The sequence below is a fragment of the Oryctolagus cuniculus genome, chromosome 16 (assembly GCF_051225735.1).
Source record: "Oryctolagus cuniculus isolate XC-2025 breed Fujian yellow rabbit chromosome 16, ASM5122573v1, whole genome shotgun sequence".
NCBI lineage: Eukaryota > Metazoa > Chordata > Mammalia > Lagomorpha > Leporidae > Oryctolagus > Oryctolagus cuniculus.
The window spans coordinates 40562858-40582937 of NC_142882.1; the positions used below are offsets into that span (position 1 = coordinate 40562858).

At 42.7% G+C, this 20080-nt stretch overlaps 1 long non-coding RNA gene across 2 annotated transcripts in view; it reads left to right on the forward strand.

Annotated features, from left to right (window-relative positions):
* Positions 1–20080, forward strand: part of LOC149121697 (uncharacterized) — a 58369-nt gene that overhangs the window by 26335 nt on the left and 11954 nt on the right. The window contains exon 3 of one of the 2 annotated variants that reach the window (XR_016223074.1): positions 7986–8258. The exons of the other annotated variant lie outside the window; for it this stretch is intronic. This is a non-coding gene — a long non-coding RNA (uncharacterized LOC149121697). Of the gene's footprint in view, positions 1–7985; positions 8259–20080 lie in introns of those variants that run through there. 2 annotated transcript variants of the gene reach the window in all.

Consider the following 20080-nt stretch of genomic DNA (forward strand, 5'->3'; position numbering starts at 1 on the left):
TATGCAGCAAGGAGGAGTGAGATGAAATTGTGCAGAAGTTAAATGACCAGTAGTACCACAGGTGGCAAGCACTCCCGAGCTGCTTGTGTTGCTTCGTTGCTGCTGTTGGCATGTGCAGCATTGTCTGGTGTGTCTTTTCTGAGATGTAGCTGTTGTCTTTCCTACCATAGCCTTCTGATATAAGAGAAATTGACTGCCAATACCAGACAACACTGCCAGGTAGGGGAAGTCTGTCTGCTCCACTTTCTCTCTGTTCTCTGTCAAAAGTCCCTCACCCTGGCAGCCTTCCTTCAAGTATCCCAAGCTGCATCATCACTTCTCCCACCATTGTAGCTGATGGGACTACTAACTGTTAGGTATGATTAATTCTATTTGTCCTTGATGAGGTCATTTTCTTTTTTCTTTTTTGCAAATTATTTTATTTATTTGAAAGACAAGAGTTACACAGAAAGGGAGAGACACAGACACACGCCTAGAGAGAAGAGATATCTTCCATCTGCTGGTCCATTCCCCAAATGGCTGCAATGACTGGGGCTGGGCCAGGCTGAAGGCAGGGGCCAGGAGCTCCTTCAGATTTCCCATGAGGGTGCAGGGACCCAGGGACTTGGGCCGTCTTTCCAGTACTTTCCCAGGCACATTAGCAGGAAGCTGGATCAGAAGTGGAGCAGCTAGAACTCATACGGAATGCCTGCATTATAGGTGGTGGCTTAACCTGTTATACCACAATGCCAGCCCCTAAGAGTATTTTCTAATGAAGAGAGGCATGCATACATTAATGAAGTCTTTGAAGAGGGTATGCATCTGAATTGGAAAAATCAACAGTGAGTGTAATAATTCTCCATTGTCTTTTTTTAAGGTTTATCTATTATTTATTTGAAAGTCAGTTACTGAGAAAGAAGAAGAGACCGAGAGACCTTCCATCTTCTGGCTCACTCCTGAGATGGCTCCCAGTAACCAGCGCTAGGTCAGGGTGAAGCCAGGAACCAGGAGATCCATCGGGGTCTCCCATGTGGGTGGAATGGCTCTAACCACTTGGGCTATTTTTGCTTCTTTTCCCAGGCCATTGGCAGGGAGCTGGATTGGAAATAGAGCAGCCTAGATGGGGACCAGTGCCTATATGGGATGCTGACATCATAGGCAGCAGCTTCACCTGCTAAGCCATAGCGCTGGCGTCATCCGTAGTCTTTTTTTTCACAGAGCGCAGGTACCCAGTCTTTTTTCCACAACTCTGTCAGTGCCCTATGTTCCATTTTCCTTTTTTCTCCTGGTCTTCCTTTCCCACATCTTCCAAGGATTGGTAGACTAACGGCTCATTTTCTGGAAAGTAAACACTCTGGTACAGGAAATATGCCATTTCTAGAGATTTGGAAAGGCACTTGAGAGAGAACAGTTCTGCAGAAATAAACACTGTAAATGAGTACTAAGTCTGAACTGCCTGTGTATTCTGAAGGCCCAGGTGTCCTATGGTAAATAAGAACAGAAGCACGGGCTGCTCTCTGTAGGTGGCTGCCTGCTCTGTGCAGAAGCTACAAGGACGCCACAGCCAACACTTCCACCCTCAAGGAGATTGTAGCTCTGGGAGGGGAAGCTAGAAAACAAACCCCCGACCTTTAAAACAAGGAGACAAGGCTCCAGCGGAAGAGGGAACGGGGCCAGGGAAGGTGTTACTGAGTAAGTCCGTTTTGAACCCATGAGGAAAGTTGGGTGATTTGTCACAGCAAACAGAACTTGAGATGGCCCTTGCCCTTTCTTGATAACCAAGTACAAGCACATTGAATTCCTATCTTCACAGAAGCCTTGCCTATAAAAATTGCCAGGGAGTGTCTCCCTTCTTCTCACTGCCTTTGAAAAGTTTCCCTATACTGACTGATAACTTATTAGGTTGTTGTGAACTGAGATTCTGATCTTCAGGGAGCAGTCGCCTCCTGAAATCCAGAGAGGCTGGCTGGCTCTCGTTCAGACGCACTACCTGGTAGTGTAGTGTCTCATGGACTCCTGGCACTGGACTCCCAGCACTATAAATACATCCATGGAACCAGCACGACCTGATGGCAGGTGAGAAGCTATTCCAAACGTCTGTTACTTTGAATTGAAGATTAGATTGTTGAGAGACCTCTAACCCATAGGCTCCTCTGGCTGGCTTTGGACAGAAATAGAACAGGCAGGAGCAGATAACAGGCTGTCTGTAATACTGCCATGAGCCTTCTTTCACTGCTTTTTTTTTTTCTTAAAAATGAGCAGGACCTGCACAGAATGTGTGCAGATGTTTAAATGTTGATATCTTAATTGTGCTGGCAGATGGCTACAGAGTGGAGGCGTGGTCTGAGAGGGGGTCTGATGGAGGTGCTGGGGTCACTGGCCACACGCCTTTGGAGGGTAGTTCCCACACAAGCTGGTTGGTAGAGTGGGAGTTTGGCTTAGGTCCTCGCTGCTTCCTGGATCACAAGTGCTGACTCCTCTGTACCCACCCTGCTGTGGCCAGTCTCCAACAGGACACCAGAGCTTGGGGCCTGAACTGTAACCTTCATACGGTGAGCTGAAACAAACCTTCCTCTCCCAGGAAGCTCCTCTTACACATTTCAGCTAAAGCAATGAAAAACTGATTCGTGTATGCCCCATTCCCTCAAATAGTTCCACGTCTGACATCCCTGACCTGACCCTTTGATTTATTTAACATTGGATGCTAAAGCCATCCCCTTTGCATCTTTTTTCCTCTTTTTGAATTGTAGTCTTGTTTCATTTGATTTGTGTTCATTTATTTTGTTTTTAAAAATTTATTTTATTTGTTTGAAAGACAAAGTTACAGAGAGAGGTGGGGAGAGAGAGAGATAGAGATAGAGATAGAGAGAGAGAGAGAAAGAGAGAAAGACTTCCATCTGATGGTTCACTCCCCAAATGGCCACAACAACTGGAGCTGAGCCAATCCAAAGCCAGGATCCAGGAGCTTCTTCCAGGTCTCCCATGTGAGTGCAGGGGCCCAAGCACTTGGGCCATCCTCTGCTGCTTTCCCAGGCACTTTAGCAGGGAGCAGGAACAGAAGTGGAGCAGCCAGGACTCGAATCTGAGCCCATATGGGATGCTGCCATTGTGGACCAGGGCTTTAACCTGGTGTGCCATAGTGCCGGCCCCCTTGTGCTCATTTCTGACTATGCCCACGTACACACTGTCTAGTATCCTTTTAGAAATGTAGCACGGACTTCATCTTTTGGAGCACATTTAAATTAATTAAGTTGTGCATTTTGCAGTGATGTATGCGATAGGGAGTCTGTGAATACTGAAGACCAAAGATATAATCATCTTTCTTTGCATAGTGGCGACCATAACCTTGATATCTATATAGAACTCCACAGCTTTCAAACTACTTTCATATATATATATATATATTAGCCTCACTCCTATTTGATGTCTTATTTTTTTCTTTCTTTCTTTGTTAGGGAAGGAAGGAAAATGTACTGGAACCTAGACTGAATAATATAAAAATGCTTTGTAGCTTCTTTGACAGAGATTCTCCCAGACATCAGGACAGTGGGTTTGTATCACAGAACTCTGCTGCATTCCTGCGTCAAAGGACTCTACCTACCACAGCAGAGAGGCCGATAGCTCAGCTGCTCGCTGGCTGTCCAGTGAAATGTCAGAGTTTGATGTCATGACTGCAGTTTACTGTGCTTTGCAAGAAGTCTTCAATAGGGGACTGGCACTGTGGTGCAGCAGGTTAAGCTGCCACATGCAGCACCAGCATCTCATATGGTAGCCAGTTCAAGATCTGGCTGTTCCACTTCTGATCCATCTCCCTGCTAATATAAAAGCAGTGGGAGACAGCCCAAGTGCTGGGGCCCTGCACCCATGTGGGAGACCTAGAAAAAGCTCCGGGCTTTTGGCTTTGAGCTGGCCCAGTCCCACATTTGGGGAATGAACCAACAGATAGGAGATTCATTCTCTCTCTCTCTCTCTCTCTCTCTTTCTCTCTTTCCTTCTATGTGTAACTCTGCCTTCCAGATAAGTAAATAAAATCTTAAAAAAAAAAAGAGGTCTTCAATAAAGTGTATTTATCTCCCGTGTTCAGAATTTCCCAAATGGAGACATGTTTAGGGATAACGTAGCCAAGTTAATGTGTTCCAGAACAATATAATAGTCATTAAATTTACATAGTTTATATAGAGGGGCTAAAGAATTGAAGATATGGTTTTGTATTTTTTCTTTCTTTATTTTTTTATGTCACAACGGGCCACAATGGCCAGAGCTGCGCCGATCCAAAGCCAGGATCCAGGAGCTTCTTCCGGGTCTCCCACGTGGGTGGAGGGGCCCAAGGATTTGGGCCATCTTCCACTGCTTTCCCAGGCCATGGCCGAGAGCTGGATCAGAAGAGGAGCAGCCGGGTCTCGGACTGGTGCCCATATGGGATGACGGCACTTCAGGCCAGGGTGTTCACCCACTGCAACACAGCCCCTGTATTTTTTCTTTCTTTAAAGATTTATTTATTTATTTGAGAGGTAGATTGACAGAGACAGAGAAAGAGGGTGAAAGAAAGAGAGAGAGAGAGAGAGAATCTTCTATCCACTGGTTCACTCCCCAAATGGCCACAAAGGCCAGGACAGGGTCAGGCAGAAGCCAGGAGCCTAGAACTCCATCTGGGTCTCCCATCTGGGTGGTAGGGACCCAAACACTTGCGTTTTTATCTGCTGCTTTCCCAGGCAGGGAGCTGGATTAAAAGCAGAGCAGCCAGGACCCCAACTGGTGCTCTGATACAAGAAGCTGGTGTTGTAAGTGGCAGGCCGCCCAACCCCTTGTGCTACAATGCAGGCACTGTGTTTCTTTCTTATATTGCTTTAAAAATATAAATAAAAAACATTACCACAGAGATTTTTTTTTGGTAACCTGGCCCATACAATGAAGAAAACAGGGATCAATACGTCAATTTTGCTTACCAATTATGCATGAGTTTAACAAGGAAAAAACAAAGATTTCTGGGATCCTGGTTTGGTGAGCTTTGTTGATATTTAGAATGAAAGTGATAGCAGTGTAATCAGCAGTTAACATTTAGGTGAGCTGAATTCTTGTCCTTCCGCTGTCAGCCTGACATGTTCACCTTGCCAGGATGCACCTGTTTCATCCGGGACCAGAACCCATGCTAAGAGCCCACTCCATTTGTGCATCTGTTTAAGGCATCATGCCCCCCACCCACCTCATAAAAAGAGGCGCAGAGGGGTAAAAGTTGTGGTTCAGCAGGTTCAGCTTATAGCATCCACTATAAGAAGACCTGGCTGCTCGACTTCTGAGCCAGCTCCCTGCTAATGTGCCTGGGAAAGCAACAGGAGATGGCCCCTGTGCTTGGGTCAGTGTCACACATAGGGAGATGTGCACGGAGTTCCTTGCTCCCAGCTCCCGGCTTTGGTCTGGCCCAGCCCTAGCCATCGTTGCCATCTGGTGAGTGAAGCAATGGATAGAAGATCTCTCTCTCTCTCTCTCTCCCTCTCTCCCTCTCCCCCCCTTCTCTCTCCGTCACTCTGCCTTTCAAATGAATAAAAAATCTTGAGAGAGAGAGAAAGAACAAGGGAGTGGTCTCGTCACCGTGGACCATGCTGAGAGACACTGTTGGAGTTTTCTTTCCGTCTTCCGCAGGCAACCTCCTGGCCCACTCATGATGAGTTATTTTCTGTGTGGGTTGGTGGCACACAGTCATACATGAGTGAATGTTTATTTTCTCACTGTTAAATAAATCCTATTCCTATTTGTGCATGTTAATAGAAATGATTAGTATTTTTTATCGGTGTATTAGACAAGAACCTGATTGGAAATTAATATGCCATGATCATACTAATGACAATGCTACATCAAAAAAGAGTTGGGAAGACAGGCTTCTCCCTCTCCCTCTCTCCCTCTCCCTCTCCCTCTCCCTCTCTGTATATGTATAGTTTTACTTTATTTATTTAAAAGGCAGGGAGACAGAGACACAGAGACAGAGAAAAATCACCCATCCACTGGTTCCTTCCCTAAATGCTGACAACAGCTGAGGCTGGACCAGACCAAAATCAAGAGCCAGGAACTCAGTCAATATCTCCCACATGGATGGCAGAAATCCACATATATGAGCCATTACCTGCTGTCCCCAAGGTGTGCATTTGCAGGAAGTTGGGACGGGAAATGGAGCTGGGACTGGAATGCAGGCACTATGATATGTGATGCAGATGTCCCAAGTGGCCTCTTAGCTGCTATACAGAACACTCACCCCAACATGCTACACTTAAGACACACAGCAGAATATAAAGGAAGTGAACTCTAGTTGGATTATTTAGGTGAAGTAATGAAAGCTTTGTACATTTTCCTTTTCTTATGTATGAAATAAGGAAATTCTAGCTCTAAACATTAAAGCCATTGTCTCTTATTTTTTTAAAGATTTTATTTATTTATTTGAGAGTAGAGTTACAGACAGTGAGAGGGAGAGACAGAGAGAAATATCTTCACTCCCCAAATGGTCGCAATGGCTGGAGCTGTGCCAATCCAAAGCCAGGATCCAGGTGCCTCTTCCGGTCTCCCATGCAGAGGCCCAAGCACTTGAGCCATCCTCCAACTGCCTTCCCAGGCCACAGCAGAGAGCTGGAATGGAAGAGGAGCAGCTGGGACTGGAACCCGGCACCCATATGGGATGCCAGCGCCACAGGAGGAGTATTATCCTATTGCGCCATAGCGTCAGCCCCTGTCTCTTATTTGTATTACTGCTAAACTCCAAGTATGTGGAGGACCAATCTTATACTAGAATAAGGGGAAAGTCTTCATGGCCATGAGTGTGGACAGAATTAAAAAGGGATGAAGGTGGCTGAAGCACTGGGAAAAAACTCTTGCAAGAAGAAACTCCGTGAAGTCTATGTTTACAGCTGCAGGGTAGAAATTTCTTTTATGTGATGTCCCATCCACAAAAACACTAAATGAAAATGGAATTTTTAAAATTTTCCATTGATAAGAATTCCAACAGTTTCTTTATCCAAGATAAAATTAATATTTCATGAAATTATAGGAACCTACTTTGATATGGAAAGCTTTGAAACTTTCTAGAAAAGCAACTTTAAAAAAAGAATCCATATAACTACATAAAGTGTATATAAAACATCACTATAGCTACATATAATGATACATAAAATGAGAGAGAAGCATGAAAATAAATAGCATTTTTCTAGGTGGCAAGGCGTGTTTTCCTAGTTATTATTCTGGATTTTATTTTTAATAAAGACATTCATGTACTGAAAAACATAGAACATAAACTATATACATGACATGATAATCAGTAATGAAATAGCTTGTAAAATACGTGAAGTAGGGTAGGTGTTGGGCACAGTGATTTATACTCTAATTGGGACATTCGCATCATACCGGAGGTTCTGGGTTCAAGTCCAGTTCTGCTTCCAATTCTACCTTCCTGCTTCCATGCACCTTGGAAGGCAGCAGATGATGGCTCAAGTACTTGGGTCCCTGCAACTCATATGGGAGACCCTGACTGAGTTCCTGGCTCTAGACTTTGGCCTGGGCCAACCCAGTTATTGGGAATATTTAGGAAGCTAGCCAGCAGACAGATGATCTCTCTCCCTCTCTCTCCCTCCCTTTCAAATAAATAAAAATAAATTTTAAAACTACATGATAAAATCCAGGGATGTGGCATATGGGTGAAGTCTCTGCCCGTAGCATCAGCATCCCATATGGGCCCCGGTTTACGTCCCGGCTGCTCCATTTCTGATCCTGTTCCTGGCTAATGTACCTGGGAAAGCAGCAGAAGATGCCCAGAATGCTTGAGTCCCTGAACTCATGTGGGAGACTCGGAACAAGTTCTGGGCTCCTGGCTTTAGCCTAGCCCAGCCCCAGCAGTTGCAGCCATTTGGGGAGCTAACCAGCAGATGGAAGATCTCTGTCTCTCCCTCTCTCATTTTCTCTCTCTCTCTCTCTCAGTAACTCTTCCTTTCAAATAAATAAAATAAATCTTTAAAAAATGTTAATAGGGGCCATCCCTGTGGCGCAGCAGATTAACGCCCTGGCCTGAAGTGCTGTCATCTCTTATGGGCGCCGGTTGGAAACCCGGCTGCTCCACTTCCGATCCACCTCTCTGCTATGGCCTGGGAAAGCAGTAGAAGATGGCCCAAGTCCTTGGGCCCCTGTTCCTGCGTGGGAGACCCGGAAGAAGCTCCTGGTTCCTGGCTTCAGATCAGCAAGCTCCGGCCATTGTGGCCAACTGAGGAGTGAACCATCAGATGGAAGATCTCTCTCTCTCTCCCCCTCTCTCTCTAATTCTGACTTTCAAATAAATAAATAAATCTTTAAAGAAATAGTACATGTTCTCAGAATACTTATCTATCCTGTCTACTGGAATCAAGAAGTTTGTAATACACATACAAAGGAACCTCCTCTTGCTGATGCAATACTTATAAAAAGGAACAGTCAGCTGGATATTAAGTATATTGAATATACTAGAACAGATATAAATTGTATCTGGAACATAGAATATAGTTGGAAATGATGTAGAATATAGAAAATAAGAATACTGAAATACACATAAATATATTCAACTGTATATAAATAGTAGAGAACATTATTGTAGAGGAACCATTCATCACCATATACAGGTTGGACTCCAGGGCAGTTTCCAAGTAAGGAGAAGTCCCTCGGGGCAAGGAAAATAAGACAGCCACAAGTTGAAGTGACAAAGGAGGGTTTGTACTGAGCAGTAGCTTTGGTTTGCTGAAGCCGTTGTTTCAGAGGCTCCAGAGAACTGAGATCTGCATAGGATCCAAAAATGTAGCTATTTTTAAAAATGAATAATTCACCTGCAAAACAAGAGAAAAGGGTAGATTAAATGTAGGTCATGAAGCACCTGCTTTCTCCCCATTCAAGCAGAAACGAGGAGTCCAACTTGTAAGAATAATCTAAATGATTTGAGTAACTAAACAAATGAACAAAACTCCTGTTTATTAGCAGGAGAGAGAGAGGAAGAAAGAGAGATTGATTGATTTTTGTGAATATTATTCCAAATTTTCCCATCACACTGGTTTCTCTAACTTTGTCTCATTGTACACAGACTTTTAATCCACACAATAAAGGTGTATAGTCAAATACCATTATATATTATAATAGAGTTTCTTGTAGAACCCTGACCACAAAAACTTAATCTATAGAATGAGAATGACAATCTGGAAGACTGATATTTGTCATATAAAATGTGCCAATTCTGGATCTCTGTTAATGCAATCACATTTAGGTACCAATTTTTTTTTCTGTTTATGCAAAAGATAAAGTGTAATATTACATATCTGACTTTTACAGATTTTTATATCAAAACTCTAAATAATCATAAAATGTATAATAAAATCATTGTTTCTTATTACTAAACTTGCAAGTTGACAATAATGATTTTCTTTTTTATTTTGTAAAGATTTACTTATTTATTTGAAAGGCAGAGTTACAGAGAGGCAGAGGCAGAGAGAGAGGGGTGGGGGGGCTCTTATCTGCTGGTTCACTCCCCAGATGGCCACAATGTCTGGAGCTGGGACAATCCAAAGCCAGGAGCTTCTTCCGAATCTCTCATGCAGGTGCAGGGCCCAAGCATTAGGCCATCTTCCACTGCTTTGCCAGCTCTTAGGCAGAGAGCTGGATCAGAAGAGTAGCAGCTGGGACAGGAACCAGCGACATACAGGATGCCAGTGGTGCAAGCAGAGGTTTAGCTACTATGCCACAGCGCAGGTCACAACAATAAGGATTTCCAAGGAGCATGTGGAACAAAGGGATCTGCCAAACACTTGGGTAGAAAGATACATTGGTAGCTCTTGGAGATGAGGTTGACCATATTTAGAGAAGTTAAAGGCCTACACATTCTGTGTCCCACATTATTTCACTTAGGTACTCCACAAAAACATTTACACAGTGTGGAGATACATATATACATAACAATGAGATATACATTTGAGCTTTGACACAACTTATATTTTAAAGATAGATATTGGGACATTTGGCATAGCAGTTAAGGCACCCCTTGGGATGTGTATCTCCTGAATAAGAGTGCCTGGATTTGAGTACTGGCTCCACTTCCAATTCTAGCTTCTTGCTAGCATGCAGCCTGGTGGACAGCAGTAGTGGCTCGAGTACTTGAGTCTCTTCCACTGACATGGAAGAAGAACTGGATTGACTTCTGGTCCTCTGGCATCGGCCTGGCCCTGTCCTGGCTGTTGCAGGGATTTGGGAAGTCAATCAGTGGATGGAAGACCTCACTCTATCTGTCTTGTTTTCCTCTGTTACTGTCTCTCTGCTTGTCAAGTGAAAAATCAATAAATAACAATTAAGAAAACAAAGATAGATATTGGAACTTCTGGAGATGTGTCTGTATACACACACACACACACACACACAATGGAATACTATTCAGCTGTGAAAATAAATGAACTAGAGCTACGTGGGATAACAGATGAACCTCACAAGCATGATTTTGAATAACAAGTAAAAACATAATAAAAGAATACAGGTGGGATAGGCAACATAGCACAGAGTGTTAGGATACTGCTTGTATCCTCTATCAGAGGGCCTGCTTCAAGTCCTGGCTACTGCATTTCCAAGCATTCCAGCTTCCTGCTAATGCATCAGAGAGGCAGTAGTTGTTGACTCAAATACTTGAGTCCTTGCAACCCTTTAGGAGACCCAGTTGGAGTTCTGGGCTCCTGGACATTGTTGTGGGCATTTGGGGAGTGAAATCAACATAGAGAAGACTTCTCTTTCTGTCTCTTCTTCTCTCTTTCTGTCATCCTAACTTCCAAATAAATCAATACATATTTTAAAAAAGAAAAGAATACAAGTGTTATGATGCCACTAATGAAAATTAAACTAAGATGTGATTTTATATGATGGTACTTCATAAAGTTTGTTCAGGGCAGGTGTTTGGCATAGTGGTTAACATGCTGGTGAAAGGAGGTCTTGGTCTATCTAACTTTGTCTCTCAACTAACGTTTGAAATTTTGTGGAAAGTCTGGTCTTGTAGCACAGCGGGTTAGTTGCCACTTGTGATGCCAATATCCCATATTAGAGCACATGTTTAAGTCCTGACTTTCAATCCAGCTCCCTGCTAATGTACTTGGAAAGCAGCAGAAGATGGCCCAAGTACTTGGGCCCCTGCCACCCATGTGGGAGACCCAGATGGAATTTCTACATCCATTTGGAAAGTGAACCCAAGGGTGGAAGATGTCTTTCTCTCTCCCTTTCTCTCTGTAATTCTGCCTTTCAAATAAATAAAAGAAAATACTTTTAAAATTTCAAGGAAAATAGGGACCAGTGTTGTGGTAAAACCATAGTCTGTGGTGCTGGCATCACATATGGTTGCTGGTTCAGGTCCTGGCTGCTCTACTTCTGATCTAGTTCCCTGATAATGTGCCTGGGAAAGCAGCAGAAAATGGCTCAAGTACTTGGGCCCCTGCACTTATGTGGGAGACCTAGAAGAAGCTCCTGGCTCCTGGTTTTGGTATGGCCTATCCCTGGTCATTGTGGCCATTTAGGGAGAGAAACAGTGGATGGAAGGTCTTTCTCTCTCTGTCTTTCCCTCTCTTTTTGTAACTTGGCCTTTCAAATAAGTAAATAAATAAATCTTTAAAACAATTGTGAAAAACAAAATTGAAAGAAAATTTATTTTAATTTATTAAAATGTATTAAATATTGGTGAAAATCATTCTGAAATTCATGCATACACATTTCCATGAATATTTTGAAGCCCTTTCATTATACTATAACTTATACACAAATGCAAATGTTCAAGAATCATACTTCATAATAGCTACTTCTGGGATCATGAGTTGAAAGGGACTACCAATTGGGAAATTGCATCCACAAACTTTTAAAAACTTGGTGATTATTTAAGAGGAGTGGACATTCATATAGGGATTTGTTTCTTTTCAAATGTATATTTTTATGTATTCTGAATATTGTGTAGTTATTTTTAAACTTCAAATGGAAGTGTTGCGTAGAAGCTTGCATTCAATGTGCACAGATATTTTATTATTCCTGGTCAGTTAGGAAGTACATTAAACAAATCTCAAATACTAGTTCATGCAAACAGAAGAGGGGGCCAAGTTGGATAGAAAGACACCATACGTTGTCAGCAGTGGCTTCTCTCAGGAGAGAGAGCAGAGGTTTAAACTAATGTTTCATCCTATATAAAGCTGATTCCTTTACAATAACATGGTCATGTATTACACAAATAAAGAAGAAAGAGAGAGAAGAGAGGATGTAACATTTTTAATAGAATACATTTGTTCCCAGATATTTCAGTTGAAAATTAATTATATGGTGAGATAAAATTTCATTTTTTTTAATTTAAGAATATAGACTTGTTTTTAAATGAACAGCTTCATATATTGGTATGATGAATAAATAAAGCATTTTGTAATAATGGATTAATTCTAAGCTCTCACTGCACTTCAAGATTCTTTAATCTTTGAGTTTCATTCAATGTAAAAGAAGTACATTATTGGTCTCTGGGTTGATTAGATTTGATTCATAGAGTGCTGCCATGTTTTCTTACAAAATGAGATGGAAAATGATTATGAACATTCTTCATATGGATTTGGAATAATTTTGAACCACACACCACTGTTTAAATCCTGTGAGTAGAATCAAGTGCTGTGTGTATCATTTATCTTTTCTAAAATGTTAGGTGCATTCATGGTCACTTCAATATTAGCCATCTTCGAAGTGAAGAGCTTAATCATGTAGCAGATCATTTAGAAGTTATATTTATTTTCAGGTAATTATATTTCAAATTGAGCAGATATTTTGTATCAAGTAAAGCAGTCAGACTTGGAATGGTCTTATCTTTCACATTTTTGGAATCACATTAGCCTGCTGAAACTGGATGGATGCTAATTTCCAAGTACTCTTTAATTTGTTTTTTAAGATGTATTTTTTTTTTTATTTATTTGAAAGACAGAGTTACAGAGAGAAGTAGAGAGAGAGAGAGAGGTCTTCCATCCACTGGTTCACTCCACAAATGGCCACAACAGCCGGGCCTAAGCCAATCCAAAGTCAGGAGTCAGGAGCTTCTTCTGGTTCTCCCATGCAGGTACAGTGGCCTAAGGACCTGGGGCATCGTCTACTGCTTTTCCAAGCCATAGCAGAGAGCTAGATCGGAAGTGTAGCAGCCGAGACCAGAACCGGTGCCCATATGGGATGCCCTGCACTTCAGGATGGGGCTTTAACCCACTGTGCCACAGCACCGCACCCCCCTCCAAGTTCTCTTGCATCTAAGCTGCAGACTCATCACCACACAAAGGCCAGTGCTACTTAAGAAGCAGGAACAAAGCTAAGCCTCCGTGGGGTCCCGTGGACGGCTCAGGCAGGGACAGACTTGGGAACCAGGCAGAGCAAGGAAAGATGAAATGCACAGCCTGGTCTATTGATTTCTGGTGTAGGGGAGAAGGGATGGCCGGGAAAGGCAGCCAGTGCTGCTCAACCAGCACCTGCTTGCTCTGCAGTCCCAGCAGGCTGCGGAGAAGCAACCCTCCCATCCAGTGAGCTTGCTATGTGACTGGGTCCCCTCGGGCCCTGTTTAGGATTCTAAATATGCCTCTCTCCAAACAGCCTGGGGCCCCTGCCCTTTAGAAAACCAGAGAACAGCGTGCAAAGATTGTAATCTTGCTTAGCTGAAATCTGCTTGCCCAGGTTACAGGAAAAAGAAGGACATCTCTTTCTGGGTAGGCAACAGAACTCAGTGTTAGGGTTGCCCAGACTATGCCTATTTTTAGTAATAATCTCATCGCCCTTGGCAGCTTCACTTGAATGTCTCTTAAAAAAAATCAATAAAACCTGCTCTGCACAGGATTCACTTGCTTCCTCCCCAAACCGGTTTAGCACTTTTGTTTTCCCTCCTGGGACTGCCCAGCCACCTGCCCTGGCCATTCTCCTTAACTAGGGTGAGTCAAAAGTAGGTTGACTGCTACCCTTCCTTGCTGTCCACATACTGTCTCTTCAGCCTTATTCTCCATAGCACTGAAATCTGTCTCTCTCGCTACCCACTCCCGGTCACAGGATGGCTTTCTACATCTGCACCACAGCAACCACTGCCCACAGAGTCCCCTGCTTCACCCCTGCAGTTCTGGCCCAATCTCTTCATCACAGGCTGTTTGGAACTGAAAATCTGAGGATGTAACCCCTTTAGGTGAAAACCTCAAAGCATCATGATTTTCAGTATTTCAGAGAAAATTGATGGAAAAAAGTTTGCAATGCTTGATATGTATTTCCATGTGCAAAATAAAATTATTTGTCCATCTTGAAAAAAAAAAAAACACTCAGGATGAAATCTTAACTCTATCACAGTTCAAAAGACTCTCCACATTCCTCTCCCCACCTTACTCCTCATTCTTACTCCCCAGTTACCTGGCTCACTTCCAAGGCCATCGTTTGCCAGTTTTTCCATGAGTTATGTGCTCACGTCTTCCACAGGGTTTGGGTCTTACAGGATCCCGTGGCAATGCCATTTACTCTATGAGAGTAGGAGCTGTGCTTGTGCTGCTATCATCAACACAGCCCAGATGCCCGATCAAACATTTCCTAAGTGAACACGGTGACCTGGCACAGCTGCTTTTCCAGTCACTTCTGTTCCCTGTGTCCACCCACCTTAAACGTTATGATCTAGTTACACTGAGTTTGTTTTCAGTTTTCTAAAATCGTGCTTTCTCTTACCTCTGGCCCTTCACACACAGTCTTCCCTTGCCAGGAAGACTTGACTTCTACCTAGGTGCTCCCCAAGTGTGATTTTCCTGTTCCAACATTTATGAGACTACATGGCAATGCATGAGTACCTCCCACCCGGGAGCATGGCACTGTATCTTTCCTTGTTAAAACCTCCAGCATCTGGGCCTGCGCCGCGGCTCACTAGGCTAATCCTCTGCCTAGCGGCACCGGCACACCGGGTTCTAGTCCTGGTTGGGGCGCTGGATTCTGTCCCGGTTGCCCCTCTTCCAGGCCAGCTCTCTGCTGTGGCCAGGGAGTGCAGTGGAGGATGGCCCAGGTGCTTGGGCCCTGCACCCCATGGGAGACCAGGAAAAGCACCTGGCTCCTGGCTCCTGCCATCGGATCAGCGCGGTGTGCCGGCCGCAGCGCGCTGGCCGCGGCGGCCATTGGAGGGTGAACCAATGGCAAAGGAAGACCTTTCTCTCTGTCTCTCTCTCTCTCACTGTCCACTCTGCCTGTCAAAAAATAAAAAAATAAAAAAAAAAACTCCAGCATCTAACAGAGACACAGATTGTATTTTTTTTTCTAACATGTATGTTTGATAAATAAAAAGGTTAAGGAAACAAATTAATATGCGTGGAAAATGTGGAGGGAATGCATATAAGATAAAAATGTTCCAAGGAAAAGACACCTGGACCATATGATGAAAATGATAAAAAAAAGTCTGTATAGAAAAATGATTCTGAAAGGAGAAAGTTCTAAAATGTCAACATGACAGGGCATGAAGAGAAAGACTGGAATAAAGTTTTTTTCTACTTTTATTTCTAACGGTGTTTAGTGTATGTTATTCACATTATATTTTAAAATATTTGGAAACTGAAAAAAAACACATATAAGTGTGACTAGTGAATGCATCAGTATCTTCTTCCAGCATGTTGCTGTTTTTATGAATATGTGTCTTGCTAATCTTCTTTATAGTCACTGTTACGTAAGAGAACATCCTGGAGTTATTTGAAGAAAAAACAAGACATCAAATTCTGCATCTGTGTATTCTGATTTCATTTTCTTTTTCTGCTGAGTGTGTGAGTCTGAGAAAATTATATCCGTCTTTCACTTGTGTGACCCGATGCGTTAGACAACACACAAGCCCTTTGTCAAGCAGAAAGACACAAACGCACGGAGTTGCGCAAGCAGAGCTGACTCCCTTCAGGCTGATGGAGGCACTTAATGAGAGACACGTGCAAACTCAGCCAGGCGCTCAACAAGTCTGTGCAGTCCGTCCTATGTGAACCTGACTTCAGCATCTTTGGATGACTCTAGCAGTTATTTGCCTGTGGGCTCTTCTAAGAATGATTTGCAAAGACAGCCCTCTGCTTGTGTAGGACCCACCCAAATGCCGACATCCCAAGAGCAGCCGGCCTTATCCCCAAGGGTTTTTCCAGAAGACAGGGGTCCTTATCTGCTCAAAGAGACAGAAAGACCCAGACAAAGGGTCTCCAGGCTGTTATTAGGGATTGCCAGTTGCCTCAGAGCCTGTAATTACATATTTCAGAAGGTGTGGTTGTAATTATGCCAATAGAGATGTGAGCTCCTCTCCTCTGTGATCCAAGGGAGACAGAATTAAGTGATTTTTCCCCTCTGTTCTCTTGGGTTTTTATAATACAGAACAAATTATTGACCAGAATCCAAATCTCTCTATCTCTTGGTCTTATAACATGTGCTGGATTGAGTTGGTTAAACACTAAACAAACATAAACTATTCTCACTTAAATGTAGCATTCAGAATGACACACAGTGATGAACATTTATTCATGTATGCTAAGTGGTTTTAACTTAAAACTTTTTAACTAATTTGAATATCTTTAATGTATTACTTCAATAAAGAAATGCCGAAGAGCAAGTGAAACTAGACGGAGATGTGGCATTTTTAATAGAGTCCTTCTTTCATGATTTATGTGAATTAGATGGGATGTTGTTATAACAGGAAAAAGAATCGCTGAATGTTTTAGTTAGGAAAAATAACCAAGTTCTAGTCCTCATGAAAGTTTCCTTTGGAAAACCATGTAATGCAGATTTTGCTGTGTTTGCTTGTAAAATGGGAACAATGAGGACAGCTGTCCCTCTGCCTTAAAGGATCGATGGAAGGAAGGTAAGTGAAGCAGTGTAGGTGAAAGTTGTTGGCAAGTGGTTCAGCCCATATACATTCCAAGGCAGACACTGTGTTGGTTATGGAAACAATAGTTTGTTTTGATTTCCTCATCTTTGCCATGTGGACCTGGTCCAAGTAATATCTTTAAAATTTATTTTTATTTGAAAGGTGGAGATACCCACAGACAGGCAGATAGAGATCTTCCTCCTACTGATTCATCCCAAATGCCTGCAACAGTTTGGGCTGAGGCAGGTCAAAGTCAGGAGCTGAGAGCTCAATCAGGATCTCCCATGTGGGTGACAGGGACCCACATTCTTGAGCCATTACCTGCTGCCTCCGAAGGAAGACATTGGTAGAAAGTGGAACATGAAGTGGAGCCAGGACTTGAACCTAAGCACTCTGATATCGGATGCAGCCATCCTAAGTGGTGTCTTGACCACTGTGTCTTACATCCATCCCTTGCCCAAGCAATAATTGACCTAGACCTTGAACAGCGAGTTGTACTTGGAATAAAGAACATAAAGCATGTAAATCCAGGACTACTCTAGGCCAGAAATGGTTTCCTTAGTTAACTTAGAATGCCATTCACCCGCTGTCCCTGTGAGGCATAGGATGATATTCAACTATTTCATTTTAGAATTCTGTGTGTGCCTCTATCTGAATATCAAGCAACTTTACAAAAATAGCTTGCATCCTTATGGGGATGTACATATATCTTGAGCCTTAAATCTTTATAGATACATGAGACAGATGTTACACTCATTTTAGCAGTGAGGAAACCTAGACACTGAAAAATCACTGCTCTAATTAAAAAGTCAGCAGCTTATTTTTGTTGTAGATGATGTTGGGTAAAATGAGGGAAGGATTAAAATTCAAACTCTTAGGTTAAAATATGTCTTATTGCAAATTATTGTAGCTCCATAATTTTGCTCCTTTTCCTGTAGCTGCTCCCCTTATTGCTTTATCTAGCTCCTTCCCTGACCTAACACCTACTGACCTGCAGCACCTACATTACCTTTCTCAGACACATTCCCTAATGTGCTCATAGTTCCAACAAAAAGTTGATCACATACCATTGTCTGTCAGTTTTCTTATGCCTCATCTACTAGTCTGTGGAAATCTTGATCATTCACAGAATATAATACATAGTGTGTCAATAAATAAAATCTCCATGTTATAATAAAGGATATAGATCTGATTCTAAAGACCTACCTGATTTCTGCAAATTTGCACACTTGGTTGATACTTTTTTGCAGATAAGTCTGTATATTTTTCTCAGCATCTGACTATACTGCTTTCCAAATGTTTTATATAATCGTGTTCTTACTGGTAGCTATGTTAATCCAGGCAGGGGGAGGTTTTTTTTTAAGATTTTATTTATTTATTTGAGAGGTAGAGTTACAGACAGTGAGAGGGAGAGACAGAGAGAAAGGTCTTCTGTTTGCTGGTTCACTCCCCAGATGGCCGCAATGGCTGGAGCTGTGCAGATCCAAAGCCAGGAGTCAGGAGCCTCTTTGGGTCTCCCACATGGATGCAGGGGCCCAAGGCCTTGGCTATCTTCCACTGCTTTTCTAGGCCATAGCAGAGAGCTGGACTGGAAGAGGAGCAGCTGGGACTAGAACCAGTGCCCATATGGGATGCCGGTGCCGCAGGTGAGGATTAACCTACTGCACCACCGCACCAGCCTCAGGCAGGGAGAGTTTTTAAAGGCTTAGTTTAACTGTCTGTATTCCACCTTTTCCCTTGCTGCATAGACTGGCTCTCAACTTACAAATCAACAGGGTTTTTCTTTCTTTCTTTTTTTTTTTTTTTTTATTGAGCCTCAATCTCCAAGGTCAATACTGCACTCAAATTTTCACTTTTTTTTTTTTAAAGATTTGTTTACTTATTTGAAAGGCAGAGCTACAGAGAGAGAGAGAGAGAGAGAGAGGAGAGAGAGAAGAGAGGGGGGAGAAAGAGAGAGAGAGAGAAAATCTTCCATCTGCTGGTTCACTTTCCAAATGGTCACAATGACCAAGGTTGGGCCAGACCAAAGCCAGGAGCCAGAAGCTTCCTCTGGGTCTCCCATGTGAGTGTAAAGACTCGAGCACTTGGGCCATCCTCCACTGCCTTCCCAGGCATATTAGCAGGGAGCTGAGTTGGAAATGGAGCAGTTGAAACTTGGATCAGTGCCCATATGCGATGCAGGTGCTACAGACAGTGGCTTTACCAGCTTTGCCACAATGCCGACCCCAGTTCTCATTTCTGAATCCCAGTGTTGGGAATCTTGGTCTTGAAATGCAAATTTTCTTCCACTGAGTCCTCACTGGTAAACTTCTGTTGAGTACTCTGAAGTTTTTCTGGAATATTCTAAAATACCCTTCCAGGTAAGTTTCCACTTTTGTGCAGTCATTTCTCCCTCTTACTCATCCCTGGTGGTCATAGGCTTCACTTCCCAATGAACTATTTTCCTACCACCGATAATTTCCCTTTTTCTAGGTGTTTTAAGGATGGATTACCTAGGGCTTCTCTGCCATTCATTTCCATTCACCTGTTCTTAAGTATTTGATGATTTGTATTGAACTTCTAGAATCTCCCTGTTCTGTTCCACATGCTAATCTCTTGCCTAGACTATGTGTGGTCAGTAAATGAAAGTAACTGTGCTGATCTTTAAAGCCACAGCCCCAGCTTCAACTTCCTAAGAATGTTCCACAATTCACCCCCTGACTCCTCCTGGTGCCCTTTGTCCTGATGAACTCCATTATTGCACCCAGATCTTGGACTTGGCTCCAGCAAGTTCAGCCTACTGCCTTTAGATTTCCCCACCCCAACCATAACACATGTGTGCAACAGAGCTTCCACTTACTGAACTGGCAGGAAACCAATCGTGAATGTACAACAATGAGAGAAAATACAGAATACAGAGAAACTTTATCCCACAGACTTACAGGTAAACATGAAGCCACCTAGTCTCATCAAACATCAAACATCAGTGTAGTGAACAAAATTTATAATAATAATAATATTTGTTTTAATGATTTAATTCCATGTGAATTAATCTCTTTCAATAACTCCATTAAGATACATGCGATACAAAGGTAATACCAGAGAACAGTTTTATAATAATTATTTGGTATTCAGATGCATTCTGCCCCTATTTCAAGGAAGCAAATGCATCAACATATAAGTGTTATCAATCACAAAGACATCCTTTTATATTTATAAATACCAATTTTGAATAATTTTAGAGCAACAAAATTTGTTTAT